Source organism: Canis lupus, chromosome 5 (genome assembly GCF_048164855.1).
Source record: "Canis lupus baileyi chromosome 5, mCanLup2.hap1, whole genome shotgun sequence".
In the NCBI taxonomy this organism is placed as follows: Eukaryota; Metazoa; Chordata; class Mammalia; order Carnivora; family Canidae; genus Canis; species Canis lupus.
In genome coordinates this window covers 26,332,617-26,350,568 of record NC_132842.1, presented here as the reverse complement: position 1 = coordinate 26,350,568, position 17,952 = coordinate 26,332,617, and the positions used below count along the sequence as shown (strand labels likewise).

The 17,952-nt window shown below is 40.8% G+C and overlaps 1 protein-coding gene and 1 long non-coding RNA gene across 2 annotated transcripts in view; one reads left to right on the top strand and one right to left on the bottom strand.

Annotated features, from left to right (window-relative positions):
- Positions 1-17,952, top strand: part of CELF2 (CUGBP Elav-like family member 2) — an 815,242-nt gene that overhangs the window by 80,113 nt on the left and 717,177 nt on the right. The window lies entirely within an intron of this gene.
- LOC140632907 (uncharacterized) lies at positions 10,546-12,503 on the bottom strand. Its single transcript, XR_012030551.1, has 3 exons — positions 12,444-12,503; positions 11,763-11,838; positions 10,546-11,048 (listed from the first exon to the last, which is right to left on the bottom strand). It is a non-coding gene; the product is annotated as an uncharacterized lncRNA (long non-coding RNA).

Sequence of the window (17,952 nt, the reverse complement as noted above, 5' to 3'; positions counted from 1 at the left end):
GAGCCTATCTGGCCAGCCAGCCTGTAGACCGGGTAACCACACCACCCAGTAATCACCTCAATTGATTCTACAATTGTTGGAAATATGTTTTGGACAGCAGGAGATTTTATACCCACTTATTTTTCTAGCAAAACAGCTAATAAGAGATAAATGTCAGCTTGCCTCGTGAATACCACAGGATATTCAAGAGCAAAGCACAGAAACAGGCCTTATATCATGCCTGTTTCTGCCTTATATTATTCCTAATATGCATATGCCTTATATTTCAGATTCTGTTCAATACGCGATCTATTCTTCAAGCGTCTAGAGCCTTTGCCTCTTATGTCACCAGGAGTCACTCATAGACCCATGTGAGCCGCTCAGTCTCATGAATATCTCACCACTGCTGGTCCCCTCTCCCACGACATAATACTGCTTTGTTCTTAGGACAGCAAAGAGTGCAAGTAGCCTTAGTGCAATGATGATTTTTTTGCCACCTCAGCAATAAGTTCTTTGAATGTCCATTTTTTGGGGAACCTAACTCATCAGACAGGTGAAAATCTTGGGCCCTTTGTTCCCTAGTCTTCGTTGTTGAGCAAGTTTTGATCTGTATAAAACATCCATCATCCTGCCCTCAAAGCGCTAATATTATATGATATGACATAGAATGCAAGTGTAGTGCATAAACTAATCCCATTTATAACACACAGAGATGAGCACTGTTCACACACACAAAAAAAATCTGTTCTAAAGATTATTTTTGGTTTTCATTTAATTTGGTTACATTTTTAAGTTCAGTTTGTATGGAAAGAAAAGACAGTAATCACAGAGGAGACATCCCCAGATAAGCAGCCGGGGGCCATTGGTTCCAGCCCTGGCTCCCACACTAATGAGTGTGTGACTGCGGACACATCATTTCATCTTTCTGGGCTCGTTCCCTCATCTATTAGTGGACTAGAGCGTCTCTAAGGTCCCTCCCAGCCTAACATACAATCTGAAATCCTTCACTGTCAACCCCCCTATTTATAATTACCCCTGCAAGCATGCATGTGCTGGTCGTTGTTTCCTCCAGAAGGGGATTTGTCACAGTCTCAGCCCCAGGTTTCAGCCTCATACTCCCTGAACACTAGGATAACCACCAGCCTTTCTTTCTGAGTACAGGGAGTAGAGAGAATTGGAGAGACAAGCCTTCAAGCCATTCTAATAAGGTTTTAGTTTTAATTATGAATATATATTCTAGTAAATATCCTAATGGTACAAATAATTTGGTATGTCAGACATGTTCAAACACTGAAAGCTTGAACTGAACATATTTTATGATTATGAGGATCACAGTGTTTTGCAAAATTAAAAATAAGTAGGAGTTTTTATTTTTAGATTTCCCAATGTATTTACGAGAGAGAGAGACAGAAGAGCAGAGGGAGAGGGACAAGTGGAGCCCAATGCGGGGCTTGATCCCATGACCCTGAGATCATGACCTGAAGCAAAATCAAGAGCTGGAGCTTAACCACCTGACTACCCAGGCGCCCCGAAATATAAGTAGCTTTTTTATTTCCTCAGTGGATCAATAATGTTCCCTTGGCTAAGAGTAGATCATGATTTCTCATTTCTGAGAAAATTCATCAAGGTTTTCTTAATCTCTTCTGATATTGGTTTAAAGTTATTATGGTTTTCATAAATAAGTATCCATTTTACTTCCCATAATTATTTTTTAAGTTGAATATCACCTTGAATCTTTTAAGTGTGTTTAGGGTTCGGGGAACATGCTTTTTTAAATGATTAGTAAAGCAAATAAATAGCAATCTGTGGTTTGTTCCTCTTGATCAACCCCAGTTACAAGGAACCTTCCTTCTGGGCAGGGGTTAAATGCTACTCAGTGTAATTTAGTTCTTAGTGTCTGTAGTGAGGGTTAATAGTGGTTACAGAAGGATAATCAGATGGCAATAGGAAGTTCAGATTTCATCTCCAGTAGCAGAAGGATGTGGTCTTAGGCTCAGGACCTTACTAGCCTCACTTTCTAGCTCAGTGACCTTAGGTGGTTATTGAATCTCTCCAACTCTCAGATTCTCATTCGTAAATGGACAGATGGAGGAACTAGAGAAGGTGTCTTAGGTGCTGAATTAATTTACTAGTGTTGCCATGACAAAATATCACAGACCGAGTGGTTAAGCTTCAAAAGATGTAGTTTCACTCAGTTCTGGAGACAGGTGTGGGCAGGGTGAGTCCCTTCAGAGGCCTCTCTCCTTGGGTTCCTCCTTTCTATCATCATGTTTACAAGTGTCTGGTGTCTCTCTCTGTGTGTCCAACTTTCCATCTCCTATAAGGAAGAGGAAATAATGACACCAGTCATTTTTGGTTATGGTCCATCCTAAAGACTTCCTGTTAACTTGATCACTCTTAAAGACCTTATCTCCAAATATAGTCACATTCTAGGGGTAAGGACTTCAACATATGAATTTTAGAGGGACACAACTCACAACAGGTAGGTTCCCTGGGCAGCAATCCCTGAGGTGGCTGTCTGCATGCAGCCAATTTACTGGTGGGGGGGCAGGGGGGTCGGCAAGTTCTCAGAACAAACTCAGGAAAGAAGTCAAGGAAGTGGCATCGGACAGTGGGAGAAGTTGAACAATAGAGTCATAACAGAGGCCTCAGATGATCCCACAGAGAGCTCTGGAACTAGGACGGCCCTTTAGAGTTGCCCCAAATTGAGGTCAGAGGGCTGGGTGACCAGATGCCTCCAGGAAAGGAATGCCCCCAGGGAAGGGAAGGGGGCAAATCCTTGTGCAAGGAGGCTCCTGGCCATTGAAGGTCATTCATGTGAACCTTCAGCTTGGCAGCTGGAGGTATAGAGTGCCTTGGTCCTGAAGGTGGGGTGCAGGGTGATGCCCCCAACTTCCACTGGAGAGGTAAATGTCAGTTTCACCATTTTACAACATTTGGATGAGAACTGACTAAGACAAGCATAGGTACTAATATTTAGTCCCTGAAACATAGTAGGAACTGGAAAATGATTCCTCTTCCATGGCCCCATCTAGGGCATGTCCAGAAGGCCCTTCGTTGACAGCAAGATCCTCAAGCTGTGGAGATTCCTGGCCTCCCACAAACCTATTTAATGCATTTCTGCAGAATAGGAATGGGGTCCAGGAGAGCTGGTTTTCAGGTACTTTCCAGTGTTGATATTTAACGTCCTCTCCCCTACGACCCCCTTCCTTCTGTCATCCAGGTAGCTCAAATCAACAATCCATAAACCATCTGAACTTGATATATGGAGCTCTTTAGGGAGCCGCATGCCGCTTGACTACAAAGCTCTGTAATTTTCAGGGTGTTTTTTTTTTTCCTTATTATTTTTAAATACCCTGCATTTAAAGTTTCACATCTGCAGAGGCACGGAGAAGAGCATGTGGAAAATAATGCTCAGTGAGCTCTGGAAGAAAACAAAAGAGGAGGGGGTGGTTTCAGACAAAGAGGTTGCCTTGTATCTCTGACACAAGGCTTTTGTTGTTGCTGTTGATCAGTGCAAATGAAAGTCCATTTGGGAGAGCCACGTGCCTCTCCAAACTGTGCAATAATACTTCATGGCAGTGAGTCCTTGGGTTGAGGCACAGTTAGGCTTAGAGAGAGAAGCTAAATGGCAGCCTATTGTTCCGGAAAATGTAACCTAGCAATGAATGGATGGGAAGAAATAAAGAATTTTAAGTAAAGAAAGGCACTGTGTGGGAGTGAAAGAAGTACATAGTATCCTTCTTGCCTGCAGCTTTTCCTAATGGAGACTAGCAGAAAATAAATGGAGATTTGCCGGATATATTTGTTCTCCCAAGGACAAAACCTCATGTGGCCTGTCCTTCAATACCTCCTGGAGGTGGATCCTATTTCCAGGTGTAAACTCACACCCACCATGTAAGGAAGGATAAAGAAGCAAAATGCTTCAGGCTGTGAAATGAAACAGTTTACTCTGACCTCAAAGGAGCCTCTAAGTGTTTTGTGGGGTGTGGTAAAACAGATTCACGCCCTGCATAATGGATGAAGAGGAGAAAAGGCTATTTCATGATATGTGAATTAGGGATCAGGGACGGTTCCTACAGGAAGCTTTGGCTTGTTGGGCTGCCACTTCCCTGTTAGCCTTGCTTATTCATTAATTCTCCATTTATGGGGCACCCTCTGTCTTAGTCTTCTCAGGCTCCCTTAACAAAATACTACATAGTCTGAGCTGCTTAAATAACAAACATTTATTTCTCACAGTTCCAGAGACTAGGAGTCCAAGATCAAGCTGCCAGCAGACTTGATTCCCTGGAGAGCGTTCTTTTTCTGGCTTACAGATGGCCACCTTCTCATGGTGTCCTCACATGGCAGAGAGGGAGGGAGCAAGCCCTCTGGCCCTCTTCTTATAAGGGCACTAATCCCATCATGGGGCCCCACCCTCATGACCTCATTTAAAACTAATCACTTCCCCAAAGGCCCCACCTCCAAATGCATTCACATGGGGGTTTTGACATTTTCATTTTGAGGAAATACAACTCAATCCCCAGCATTCTGCCCCTTGACCCCAAAATTCATGTTCTTCTCACTTACAAATTACTGTCCTTCCATCCAAAAAACCCTACAAATCTTAAATCATTCCGAAGTCCAAAATCTGAGCTAAATATCAGTGATATCAGATGTGAAGGAGTCTTGAGGTATAATTCATCCTAAGGCAGAACTCCCCATGAGACGTAACCCTGTGGAATGAGACAAGTTGTGCGCATCCAAAATGCAGCGGTGGGACAGATAGAGCATTGGCATTCCCATCCCAATGGGGAAAAATCTAAAAGAATTAAGGGGTGATGGGTCCCAAGCAAGCCAAAACCCAGCAAGGCAAATCCCATTGCATCTTAAATCTCAAGAGAACTCAATATGTTAATATGAATATGAATGTGAATATGTTGGGGGATATTTTTCCATCCATCACACAGAATGAAGGGGATCTATGCCATAGAAAGAAGGGGGGAATATGGTCTCCACTTTCAAAGATCGGGATGAAAGAGACAAAACCTAGTTAGGGAAGTCAAGAAGACTTCCTATGACTAAACCAGGATCTGATAGATGAACAGAGGTCAACCAGGAAAGAACATTTGGGGCAAGTGGGCAGTACGAGCAGAAGCCCCATAGCACAAGTAATATGACAAGTACAGAGCCTAAAGAAAGTCCTCACTGTATCTGGCGGAGAAAGAGCTCAGGGAAGCATAATGGGCAGGGTGTGGTTGGAGAGGTTGGTGGGTGCCAGACCAGGCAGGTCCTTGCCTACACAGTATGAAGTGTATCCTCTAAAGGAGTTTACACAAGGTGGCAGCATGATCATTTTCACAGCTTGAGAAGATTGCCCTGCTTCCAGTATAAAGAACAGACTAAAAAGTGGCTCAAATCTGAATGGATACTGTTAGATGGAAGGCTGTAATTGCAGTAACCCAAGCAGGAGACAACAGTGGCTTGGACTGAAGTGGTAATGGTAGGAAAGGGGAAGCAGGACTGATGCAGGTGTCACTGAGGAGATAAAGGCAACAGAATTTGACAGTAGACTAGATCCTGGGGACAAAGGAGAGGAAATTAGTGAATCTCATTATCCTTGCCATCAGACAAAATGCTCTGTCCCAGATGTGTGTGCACAGCACATTTCAGATCTCATACCCACCAGTCTTCATGTTGGGCACTCAGCATACATCTCCTAAATCAGGACAGCCCATATTCCCCATAGCTTTGGTGGGTATCAACCTGTTTGCTCTCAGCCCTCCTCCTTACCCTTCCCCTGCTCTGCTCTAATTACCAAGAGACTGGCCTCTTCAATCTTTGGTTTATAGGCCACTTTTGGCTGCACTTGGCCATTGAGAGGCTATGTAGAGTAGAGGGCAGGAAGACAAGCTTCTCTGCCTTAGGCAGTATGTCTTAGAGTTCCAGTTGCTGCGAGACAGGTCTGCCTTGCTTCCAGGCCAGATGGCCCTGGCCCTGGGCTCCAAACACACTGCTTCTTCCATGATCCCCCACACTGAATGCCATCCAGTTTTGTAGTTACCAGTCTCTGGGTTATCTCACTAACCCCTGTTTGGCTTCTCAGCCCTTCCATCATCTGTGTAACTATTTCTCTGAATTAAGTTCTCTCTGTTTGCCTGTTTTGACCTTGTTTCATGTGGCTGTTACATCACTAAGTCCAGGAATGCATCCCTTCCAACCACTTCCCAATGTCTGAAACTCATTAGTTCTCCTCCACCATGAAATAGAAAGCTTAGGATTCAAATAACCCTAGGAGACTTTACAAATTGAATTATACATAGGACATGGTTTTGCCCACAGTCAGCACAATGTATATATTTGGTATAAGAGAACAGGATGCAGTGGAGTGGGGGTAGAGGAGCACTAAACAGAATCACAAAGAGAAGGTCAGAGAATGAAGGGGCTAGAAGAAGAAAGTGAAACATGCCAAGATTGACTTGCTTCCAAAGTTGCCAAGGGCAAGCCATAGGGTGACACCATTGCCAAACAGATATATGAAGTGATACCTCCCAAAGGTTAGGTAAGTTATAGCAAAGAGTCATTAACAATTAGGCAACTAAGAGTAGGATCTCAAGAGGAATAATTAGAAAGCTATATCAGCAAAATATAGAAATATAGGACACCAAAAAGTCGATTCTGTTTTTTATGTTATCTGTGATACAGTTAAAATAATTTCCACCTGGAGTCCACACCAAGCTATGATAGCTGTTCAGTCTCCATTCTTTATTGATTGTCATTTACTAGAAAGAAAGAAAAATCATGTCTGTATAGTCTATGTATCATTGGTAAACACATGCCTAATATACTAGGGCAGGAAGCAATATAACTTGAACCCAAGTTATATTTGTTCAGAGCTGGGACCTTTTTATACTCATGAGGATGATTCTGGTGTAATACAAAATTGGATTTGCTCAGTTGTAAATATAACCTATGTATTAGCAATTTGTGCTGGGAATGACCCAGATTGTGGCTTTTATAAATAGCCCACATTGTTTGGTATATGGTATACCCTACACCATTTAGTACATTAAACAAGTTAAACTCTGCAACCTCTCCACCCCCTGTGTGAGTGTATACACACACACACACACACACACATGCACACAAACGTACATGCACATGCACATTAACTCATCTATCTTGCAAACACTGTTAATTGAAGATTTTAAAGTAAAGTTCAGTAAACTACAGCAACAAATATATCATGAACCAAGATGACAGCCTCACTTCGTTCTCCACAATTGCTGTCTGAGATGGTAGTCACTGGCTGCATAATGGCTACTGAGCACTTTAAAAGTGGTAATCTGAATTGAGATGTGTTTAGGTATAAAATGCACACTGGATTTCTCCAAGACTTAGTATAAGAAATGGTACAAAATATTGCACTCATATTTTTATGTTGATTATATGTTGAAATAATAAGACTTTAGACATTAAATTCCATATACTTTTTTGAGAGAGAAAGCATGAGAACAAAAGCAGGGGGGAAGGTAATGAGGGGTAGAAGGAGAGGGAGGAGAGAATCTTTTTTTTTTTTTTTAATTTTTACTTATTTATGATAGTCACAGAGAGAGAGAGAGAGAGAGAGAGGCAGAGACATAGGCAGAGGGAGAAGCAGGCTCCATGCACCGGGAGCCCCACGTGGGATTCGATCCTGGGTCTCCAGGACCGCGCCCTGGGCCAAAGGCAGGAGCTAAACCGCTGCTGCCACCCAGGGATCCCCAGGAGAGAATCTTAAATAGGCTTCACACCCAGCACAAAGCCCAATGTGGGGCTCAATCTCATGACCCTAAGATTATGATTTGAGCCAAAATCAAAAATTGAAAGCTTAACCAACTGAGCCACCCAGGTGCCCCAAATTACATATATTTCTAAAATTAATTTTAATTATTTCTTATTACTTTTTTTAGTGTGGCTACTAGAAAATTTTAAAATACGTATGTTGCTGAGGGCAGTTTATTTTATTTTATTTTTTTTAAGATTTTATTTATTCATGAGAGACACAGAGAGAGAGGCAGAGGGAGAAGCAGGCTCCATGCAGGGAGCCTGACGTGGGACTCGATCCCGGGACTCCCAGGATTACGCTCTGGGCCGAAGGCAGGTGCTAAACCACTGAGCCACCCACAGATCCCACTGAGGGTAGTTTAAATAATCACCCATCTAAAGACAAATTGTAGTAAGTACCACAAAATTCAAATTCCCTTCCACCACCATTACGCATGTCTGACCACTTCATTGGTGATTTGGGGAATGCGGTGTTTCCTCTGGGAGGCCTGAAGTATAGCAAAATATAATGAGATTGGTAGCTAGAGAAATCTGGCTTTGAATCTAGTATTCAGTAGCTGTGTGGCCTTGAGCGAGTTATTAAACTTTCTGAGTCTTAATCTCCTCATCAGTTAGACACCCCACAGGACTTTGGAAGGATTAAGGGTAATGAATGTAAAGTGCCTAGCTCAGTGTTTGAATATAGTAGCTGCTGAAAAATAATACCAATATTTTGTGTGTTTGTTTTTACATCAAGTGTGCATGGTAACAGGTGGGTAATATAGGACCGACTTTGTATCAAAGTCACCATGTCAACTCAAGCAGCATTGGTGATCAGTTAATACACTCATGCAAATTGAAGAAAGGGCACCACTAGCAAAGTGTTATTCGGTAAAGGCTCTTTTAACTCTTTATTAATTACAAACCATCTAAATCTCTAACCCATTTAAAAGCCCTGGGAATTCCAAGGTAAGAATTTATGCCAATGGCATAAGAGATAGGAGCGAGGCATGCTTTCCTTTGCTCAGTTATGGGCCACTCTCTACCACCAGCCATATTCTCATCTTGTCGCTAACACCTCCACAACCTTAGCTATGATGTGTGGTAAAGAGCTCTAGGAGTATAAAAATGTGCGCCGAAATAGTTATTGAATGCAAATTTGCTGTTTGATGAAGCTTTAGAAGTCTCTGATAGCTCTCTGCACTTCTGAAAAATATACTACAAAGCCAACTTCACATTGCTTTAGGTTGACTTTCCAACCAATTAACCAAATAAAAGAGGAAATCTTGAATGAAGTCTCAATGTCATGAAATCCTCAATCTTATTTTTCTCTGTTATGATTCTGGACAGACTTCCCAACACTCAGGTCAACTTTCCAAGAATAGCTGTTACTTACTATCAGCCCACAGCCCAACCAAAGACATTTTATTCTGAATCTATAGCTTCTAAAGTGTGTAAGCTCCATGTCCTTACTTTTTCCTCAAGAGTGATGAGTAGGCATAAATCAAATACAGGCATACTTAAAACACACATGCTTATTTATGTTGAAACTAGAATTTATACTCCCACATGGCTACCATATTGTGTATGTCTCTGAAACACACTGAACGATTACTGACAAAGAGACTAACCACGTAATGAGACCCATGGAAAAATGAGTCCAGAACCTAACTGTAGTCCAGCATGTACTCTTTTCTTTCCTGATGGGATTAGGGATGGTGCTCTGTCATCTGTCACACCCTCTTTTGATTCTCTCACTTATTCCCTCCATTACAAAGACATTCTCAGCCTCCTCTCTCTCCAACAGAACCATGTCTGTTTGCTCTCCCCCCTTCCCAGCCACACTGCCACCTGATCCCAGTAGAAGACTTACTGACCTGACTGGTTAGCATCCCAGGTCATTTATCAGGCTGGGGCTTCCTAGTGGCATGGGCAATTCTTTGTTAAGACAGGCTTCATGCCCTTTCTTACACTTCATTCATTCAATAAATATGCGAGGAGTTGCCTTCTCTATCCCAGACAGTCTTGTAGTTGCTGAGATAAAGCAGTGAACAAAATAGGCCAAAATCCCTTTCTTAATGGAACTTACATTTTAGGTGTGAGTGGTTCTTATCCACAAGATGAATAAGGAAAGCTTTGAGTATCTCAGGTAATAAGTTCTAAGGGAAAAAAATGAAGCCAGGAAATATAGGGGGTTGTTGATGTGATATTTTAAGACAGGAAAGATGAGGTCAGCTTTACTGAGAAGGTCGCAATATGACCTAAAATCTGGCTACAGATGCAGCCATCTTTCTCCCCCCTTCTTCTTGACTTCATTTCTTTATAAGCTTAACCAGAGAGAGTGGTACAATCTCAAGATTAAATTCTGCAGAGAAAAATCTAAGCTGTGTGCTCCAATTCCAGCATTAACCAGAGGGCTCTAAACCTACTAACATGACCAATCAACTCTGCTATTCATTGCCTAGAATTCCCTTGAGAATTTCCCCAGATGTAGAAGTTATTAGCAGGACAGGATTTTCAAATTGCTGTATTTCCAGCTGTAATAGTTCTAAAATAGCACTAAAACAGCTCTCTTACCCTCTGGCATCTCGCTTTTCTCCATCCCCCCGCCCCCAACCTCTTTGGAGTAGGAAGGGAGAGCAGATTCCCAATATGATACTGTGAATGATGACATCTGCAGTCAGGTCTGGGTTTCTAGTTCAGTGAAGACTAAAAGGGAGCAGGTCTGCCTAATTAGAGATGAATAATCATACTCCCTTACTTTTATTAATCACTTACTTTTTATTGAAACTCCTATGTTCTAGCACTATCCTGAAAATGTACATATATCATCGTTAGTTGTCACAATAATTTTGTTGTGTATGTGGATAATTATCCACCTGTGTTTAAGGAGGACGAAGCATAAAGTAATTTACAGCAAACGATGGCAGATCTAAGACCCACACACAGGGGTGGGTCTGTCTGGCTCTAGAGCATTCATTTTTAGAGACTATGCAGTGTTTCTGTGGAATACTGGAAGATGGTGATTTGAAAGGAAAGATCCTCATTGGTTAAGTTAGTCACAGGAGCTACAAGCTTTGATCCCTCAAGCTTCTCATGGTATTGCTCCTTTCTTCCTTTCCCTTTTCTCTTCCTTTCCCATTTCCTTTCTTTTAGTGTCTGAGTCAGATGTTGACTTCACATCTTTGCCCACCACTGCCATCATGGTTCTTCCAGCCAAGGATGCTCTCTCCATCTTACTCTCTAGCACAGAACCTCTGGGAAGCCTTTCAACGCTCTAAACACTAGTAACAAAGATAAAGAGACAGAATGTGAAGACTTCTTCCTAGGGCCTTTCTGTGTCACCACCTTCTTTTCTCTTTTAAATCCTGCAGAGAATAACAAAGTTACCATTGTAGGGGAGGGAGGATAAATTACTTTCATTCCACCCTCCTGGGTTGTCCAGCCAGGCCCTATAAATTGGTCTGACAAAAGCAGACCAACAAGAGAAAAACAAGTTTATTAACAGATGCCTCCTATATTCACATGGTACCCAGTCCTCAGTAATTCAAAGGAGGGTTGGACTTGGAGTCTGTGCACCCCTTAGCAGGGAGAAGGAGGTAAAAAGACACGTATGGGAAAACAAGAGACTGTTTGGAAAGACAAGTGGGACCTTAGGAAAAGTGATGGGTGATGTGATAGTGTGTGGTAGTGTCTGGGTGCGGTCCCTGTAGAAATTAGAGTTGCCCAGGGAGGGGATTTATGACAGTTGAGTATTTTGGGGAGGCTTCGCTTTCAAGCAGATCAGAGATTTCCAAAACTCAAATGCCTTCAGATCAAAATGGTTTTACACCAAAGTGGCATATTTTGGGGTGGTGTGTCCTGATCCCCTTCACCATGTTAAATATTCAGGAAGCAGTTTCTATCCCCAAACACACATTTATAGGCCATTGTGTCTCTGGCAGGGGGAGAAGAGCTGGATGGGGATCTCCGTGACACTGGGAAAGAGAAAGGCTTACCCTTCTGGCCCTTTATCCATTGTTCTTTGTCTCTTGCAATGCTTCTACAACCAGTCCTAGCTAGACAGCACCTAGCCTGCCGAGAGGGCGAAAGAGAAGGTGCCAGGATTATCGAACCATGAAAAGGAAAGGAAGAAGAGAGATCCTCAGAAATGGTTGATGGCCGAGGTAGGAAGACCTTAGTCACTGGGCATTCCTTGATCACCATTCGAATATGAGACACATATCGAGACTGTCTATTCTGTGACGGTACGTTCTACAACTTGGGTTCATACAAAGGTGACACAGTTGAGCCCTCCTTTTCAAGGATTTTGCAATCCAGACAAACTTGATAATTAATTGCCTTAAAAATATTTAACATTCTCACTTGCTGAGGTTTGTGTGAGGGGAATTGAAAGTGTTGATTTTAGTGGAAATATCTAAAAATTACACTTTGCTCAATAAAGAAGAGTGGTGCTCAATGCTTGGGGCCTGATGCTATGCATCTTTGGTATTCTTTTTTGTTTTTGTTTTTTTTTATTAAAATGTCCTAGTAGAAGTATAACATAATATTAGGTTAGTTTATTTGCATTTTAAAAAACTTCCCCTCTCTCATCCTTTGCCCCCCCCCCCACATTTTGCCTCCAATATCTCTGTGTGAAATATGAACCACTTCCAAACAAGTTAAACTTGAAGACCTACTTAGTTTCTCAGGCTCATTACCAAGGATTTAAAACCTCTCCTATTCATTCCACAACAATGGTTTCCATGGCAATTACTGCAACACATGACATCCCCTGCAGCTCTGCTTAAAAATGCACCAGCAGAAATGGCTACACATCAACACATTCATCAGGAAAAGCTAGGCTGGGCAGGTCTCCTTCTTGGGGGCACTGGGTGTAAGAAATTAATAATAATAATTTTTAAAAGACAATCATTTTGATTTCTTGGTGCTATATTGATTTTTTCCTCTTTTTATTTCAACACTTCACACCTGTAAAGATATAATTTCTTGTAGCAAATCATTTGAATTGCATTTGTGTGAAAGTGGCTGGGGATGAAGACAAAGTGCTTACCATAATTTCTGTCACCCCTTTACCTCTTTCATCTGTTCCTGACTCTTTTAGTCATTAGCACTTGCCCTTTCCCCTTCTAAGAGAGACATAAATTCTGAAAGAATAAGTAGAGTGCCAAAGTGGAATCCCAGACAGAGAAGAGAATCACACACCACACTATCTCACTGTCTGCCCTTTCTCTCTCCCGCCAAGAAACACAAACAGCAGGTGCAGTTAAAATACATCCACAAGAAATAACAAATCAAATGAATACACAAAACAGGGACATCCTTTTTATTGAGCACAGCAATGTGCAGGTACCATGGTAAGAGCTTTGCATTAATCATTTCATCACGATACTATACAATCAGTATTTTCACTGTTACACAAATTAAGAAATGCATGCTCAGAGAGATAAAGAAATTTGCCTAAGATCATGCAGTCATATGTGTCAGAATTGGATTTGTAACCCAAATTGGCCTGGCTCCAGAACCCATGCTCTTACGTTAATTGATAAAGGGACTGATTTTTCTCACTCAGGTCTAAGAAAAGGTACATGGGGAGAGGTGTGTAGTCAAAAGGTCCAGGCAATTATCTGAGCTCTTGGGGTCCTTGTGCACTGTCTGGGACCATTCTAAACAAGTCTCTGCATCTTCACTCCTTCCTTTTTTTCTGGGAAATGTTAATAGCAATGTTGACCTGCTTCCTTGAGTTATGTAACAAGAGACTGAAATAAACAATAGGTAAGAATTTTGAAATGCTAAGCAGTAATGATGGTGATCATAAACCCACAGGGATAGACAGAGGGGAAACAAACATAACAAGAATACTTTAAAATGAATAGGGAGAGGGGCTTGCCCAGAGAGAATGAATGGTATAATCCAATTACCCTCATTCTGTCAAGCCCTAAGCAGATGTGTTGGATGAGAAATGTAGCTCCTGATTCTAACTTCTGTGACACCTGGCTCTAGAGGTGTAAAAGGCCCCCCTGAGAAGACTATCTGGGTCATTCCTGGTTGTTTCTGGCCCAAGAATATATAAGACCATGGAAGACTGTATGCATGCTCATTAATTTTTCTGCAGGAAGAATTTCGGACTTCAAGATTTCCTTTTAACAAGCATGGTAGTAATGCAAATATCACTTACCTTCATTATGGGCTCCAATTTGTGTAATCATTAAATAAAGAGCTATATTAGCTACATATGAAGGTAATAGCTTTGCTTATCTAATTTTGCATTTACTTAGGCTCAATTCTTAATGACATACAATAAAGTTTGGCAATCAATGAGGCAGTTGAGGTTACCACGCTTGACATTATGTTTTAGTTAACAGAAATTAAACATGGTTGTAATTTTGCATCATTTCCCCCTTTTCCTGCACTTGAGGAGCTATGTAAAGGAGAACCTTGGAAATAACACAGAACTGTGTCCCATCACATATTCATATATTTAAGGACAAGCATTTATTCAGCAACTGACAACACACAACAGAACCCCACATGGTCCCTTTGCTGAAGGACCTCAGAGTCTAGGCATCACCATACAAGACTTTCACGGACATCATTTAAAAAGAGGGCTCCAGAGAAAATAGGAACTATAATCTATGTAGATGTGATCAAACTGAGGTCCAAAGACTTCAGGATTTTAGAGGGCTTCTCATTCTCTTATATTGAAAACATATAGAAAAAAAAAGTGTCTCAATTGTCAATAATTGCACCAAGCTCTTTTAAGGATCTTCCGCGGCTGTATAACAAAAACAAAAACAAAAACAACAACAACAAAAAAATTAACTTTCAGAAAAAGAAGATTAAGCAATAGCATTTTATAAACTTTCAGGTTAATCATTTTTGTCCATCACTTATATAAATAAATTATATCTGAATTCTAGGTTGAGTCCAAAAGGCTTTAGATTTTCCAAGGTTATTATTTTGGGATGTTTTAAAAAGATACCCTGGAAATTGATTTAGCTTCTTGGAAATAAATAACTCTTCTAGAATGTGTTTTTTTTAGATATCTCTCCTTAAATCTTTACATTTTCTTAGGGTGCCTGGGTGGTATGGTCTGTTAAGCATCTGACTCTTATTTTGGCTTAGGTCTTGATTTCAGGGTGATGATCTCAGGAGCATGATCTCAGAGTTGTGAGATCTAGCCCTGTGTTGGGCCCTACATCAGGCTCTGTGCTCAGCTGGGAATCTGCTCAAGACTCCCTCTCCCTCTCCTTCAGCCCCTCTCTGCTATGCTCTGGCTCTCTCTCTCTCAAATAAATAAATAAATCTTTAAAATTTTTTTTTTTTTTTTAGGTTCTCTCAGATTATACAAGCTGAAGCCAAAGAACACACATTGCATTTTGGCTTTCAGAGACATAAAGACTTAAATATACATATGCATAATTATACATATTTAAATATTGGTCACATCTGCTACTGACAGTGAGAAGGATCATTGCAAATAGAAAGATGGTGGGCATTTAAAAAAAGATATCCTAATGATATATCAAAGACTAAAACTTCTGGGTAGATTTATAATAGATATGCATCTATCATATAGATTTGATGAATAAAATAAACATTCACTCTATTGCTCTAAGTCAGTTTTAATGGTAAAGAGAACCGTAAAAGGAAAAGAAGGGAAAGGGGTTTATCTTAAAACTAAAGAATCACATGAGTCTTCCAACAAACAGATGAAGAAAAGTGCATTGACTTTAAAATTCAGTAAGAATTTGTTTGAATCCCAAGTTGCCATTTCCAGATCAATTAAACTTCAGCAAGTGTTACAAGTTCCCTAAAGAAACTGACTCTCAAATAGGAGACTTATCTGGGGGTGCACATGGAATGAACACCCAAAGAAAGAGAGAAAAGAGAAGAAATGGAAGCAGGATTAGGTAGAGAGAAGTTGAGCTTCTCTTCAGTCTCAACAGAGGTTTCCGCTTGCCCTACAAGGAGCTCCGAAGCTAGGTTAACCCTTCAGGATGGTCCTGGGTCCGGGGGGACCAGGCCCTTGTAACTACCACACTGAATACTCATTGGATAGGCCTCCCCAGGAATGCCATGACTTTGAGCAATGTGGTTCCCTTGAGCAATGGCACCAGCTAGCAAAAAGCTATCTACCAGTAGCACTCTCAGAATCTGAGGAAGTAAAATCTGGAAAGGGGGACTCGAATAGCATGTTAGTGTCTGAAATAGTACACTGTACTCATTCATGTATTCATCCAATGGATGTTTATGGAACTCTTAGAATTACGGTGCCCATCATCAAGTGCTAAACAAAGCAGACCAGGTCATCACCCTCTTGGGACTTTCACTCTGGAGGATGAGGAAGGGGTTTTACAAAAAAGAAATGAACAAATGAAATAATTACCAGGGATCAGTACTATAAATAAAAATGCACCTGGGTAGCTCAGTTGGTTAAGAGTCTGCCTTCGGTTTAGGTCATGATCCCAGAGTCCTAGGATTAAGCCCGTTGTTGGGCTCTCTGCTCAATTGGGAGCCTGCTTCTCCTTCTGCCCCTCCCCCTGCTGGTGTTACCTCTCTCTCTCTCTCTCTCTCTCTCTTAAATACATTTTAAAAACTTTTAAAAAAGAAAAAATATAAAGCAGTCTAGAAATTTGAAACATAGAGGTATTTAATACAGAGAATCAGATGCTTACAAATCATTGGGAGGGCTGAAGAATCCCGTTCGAGGCTGGATACCCTACAATAATGGGAGAAAACCATGGAGTCAGGTACAACCTCAGCTGCCCTGGTAGCTTCCCAGGCTGGCAGCTCCACCAGTCCCTGGACACCAGGAGAATGTTCAACAGAAACTGCCTCAGGAAAGCTTGCATCCCAACAGAGGCAGAGGCTTTAGGAAGATTGCCTCTACCTCACTTACGCTTTCCAAATCTAGCATGAATGTACTTATTTCACATCTGAGAAAGTTTATACTTTCTAACTTCTCCAGATAAAAGGAAAAAGAATTGGCAGAAACTAATCTAGTATCCACCACAATGAGGTATCATAACATGAAAGGGCTGCTGCCTGAGGCCTGGGGTCTTAAGTTACAGAGAACTGTGGGTCTTTTGAGATAGTTAGGGGCAGGATAAAGCCTGAAGGCCAGAAACTGAGTCAGATCACCTCCTGGGTCAGTGAATGGACTGGATGAGCGCTGAAACACCATTTAGATTCTGAGATTTAGTGCTAAGTTTTGTAACCAGGAAGCAAGGTGGAGGCAACTCCTAGGTTAGAACTAGTGAACAAAAAGTGAAAGACAAAGAAAACAGAAAATGTCAACTCAAAATGAACCTAACAATTTAAATTTATTCTAAGAAAAGAATGAAATCAGTAATCAGAATACAAGTTCACTCCAGGTGAAATTGTTATACAAGTTGTGTAGGGTGTTCAAAGAGATAAACAAAAGATTAATATCAATTTTAAAAGAATAATAACTTGTGAAAGAAAAACTGGCTGAAAATAAGTGGCTATGAAAGATAAATTTAAAGTCTATGAATTTAAATGGAGTTACCAAATTTTAAAAAAATCCATAGATGCCATAAATACAAAATTAGCATAAAGAGAGAATTAGTAAATTGAAACACAGTACTAATAAAGTCCACTGGATCACCACTAGAGACATTAAAAACATAAACAAGAAATCAGGAGGTGTGGAAGATCATTTTATGTGCTTTTATATCTAAAGGGAGTTTGAAAAGAGAATGCAAAAAATAATGCACAAATAATACTTAAAGATGTATTTCTGAGATTTTTGCAAAAGGAAAAAGGGTAGTTTTTCTTAGATTGCAAGTATACTGTGAATACTAAGCAGCTCAAATAAAAATAAACCCACACTGAGATGAGTTATAATTAAATAAAAACACTTCAAGGATAATGTTAAATCTTAAGAGCTTCTAGAGACAAAAAGATGACTTAAGAGAACCAGACAAGTACACTACCGTCAGAATTCTCATCAGCAATAATATAATGTTTTCAGAAGTAAATGTCATGCTAGTTTCAGAGGACTGAAAAACATAAATGGCAACAACAACTCTATGCCTAGATTGACTAGATTTTTTTAAATGACAGCAAAACAAAATATTCAGACATTCAAAGACATAGAGTGCTTACCACCCACAGACCTTTAGGGAAACTATTATTAAACAATGTACTTCAGAAAGAATAATA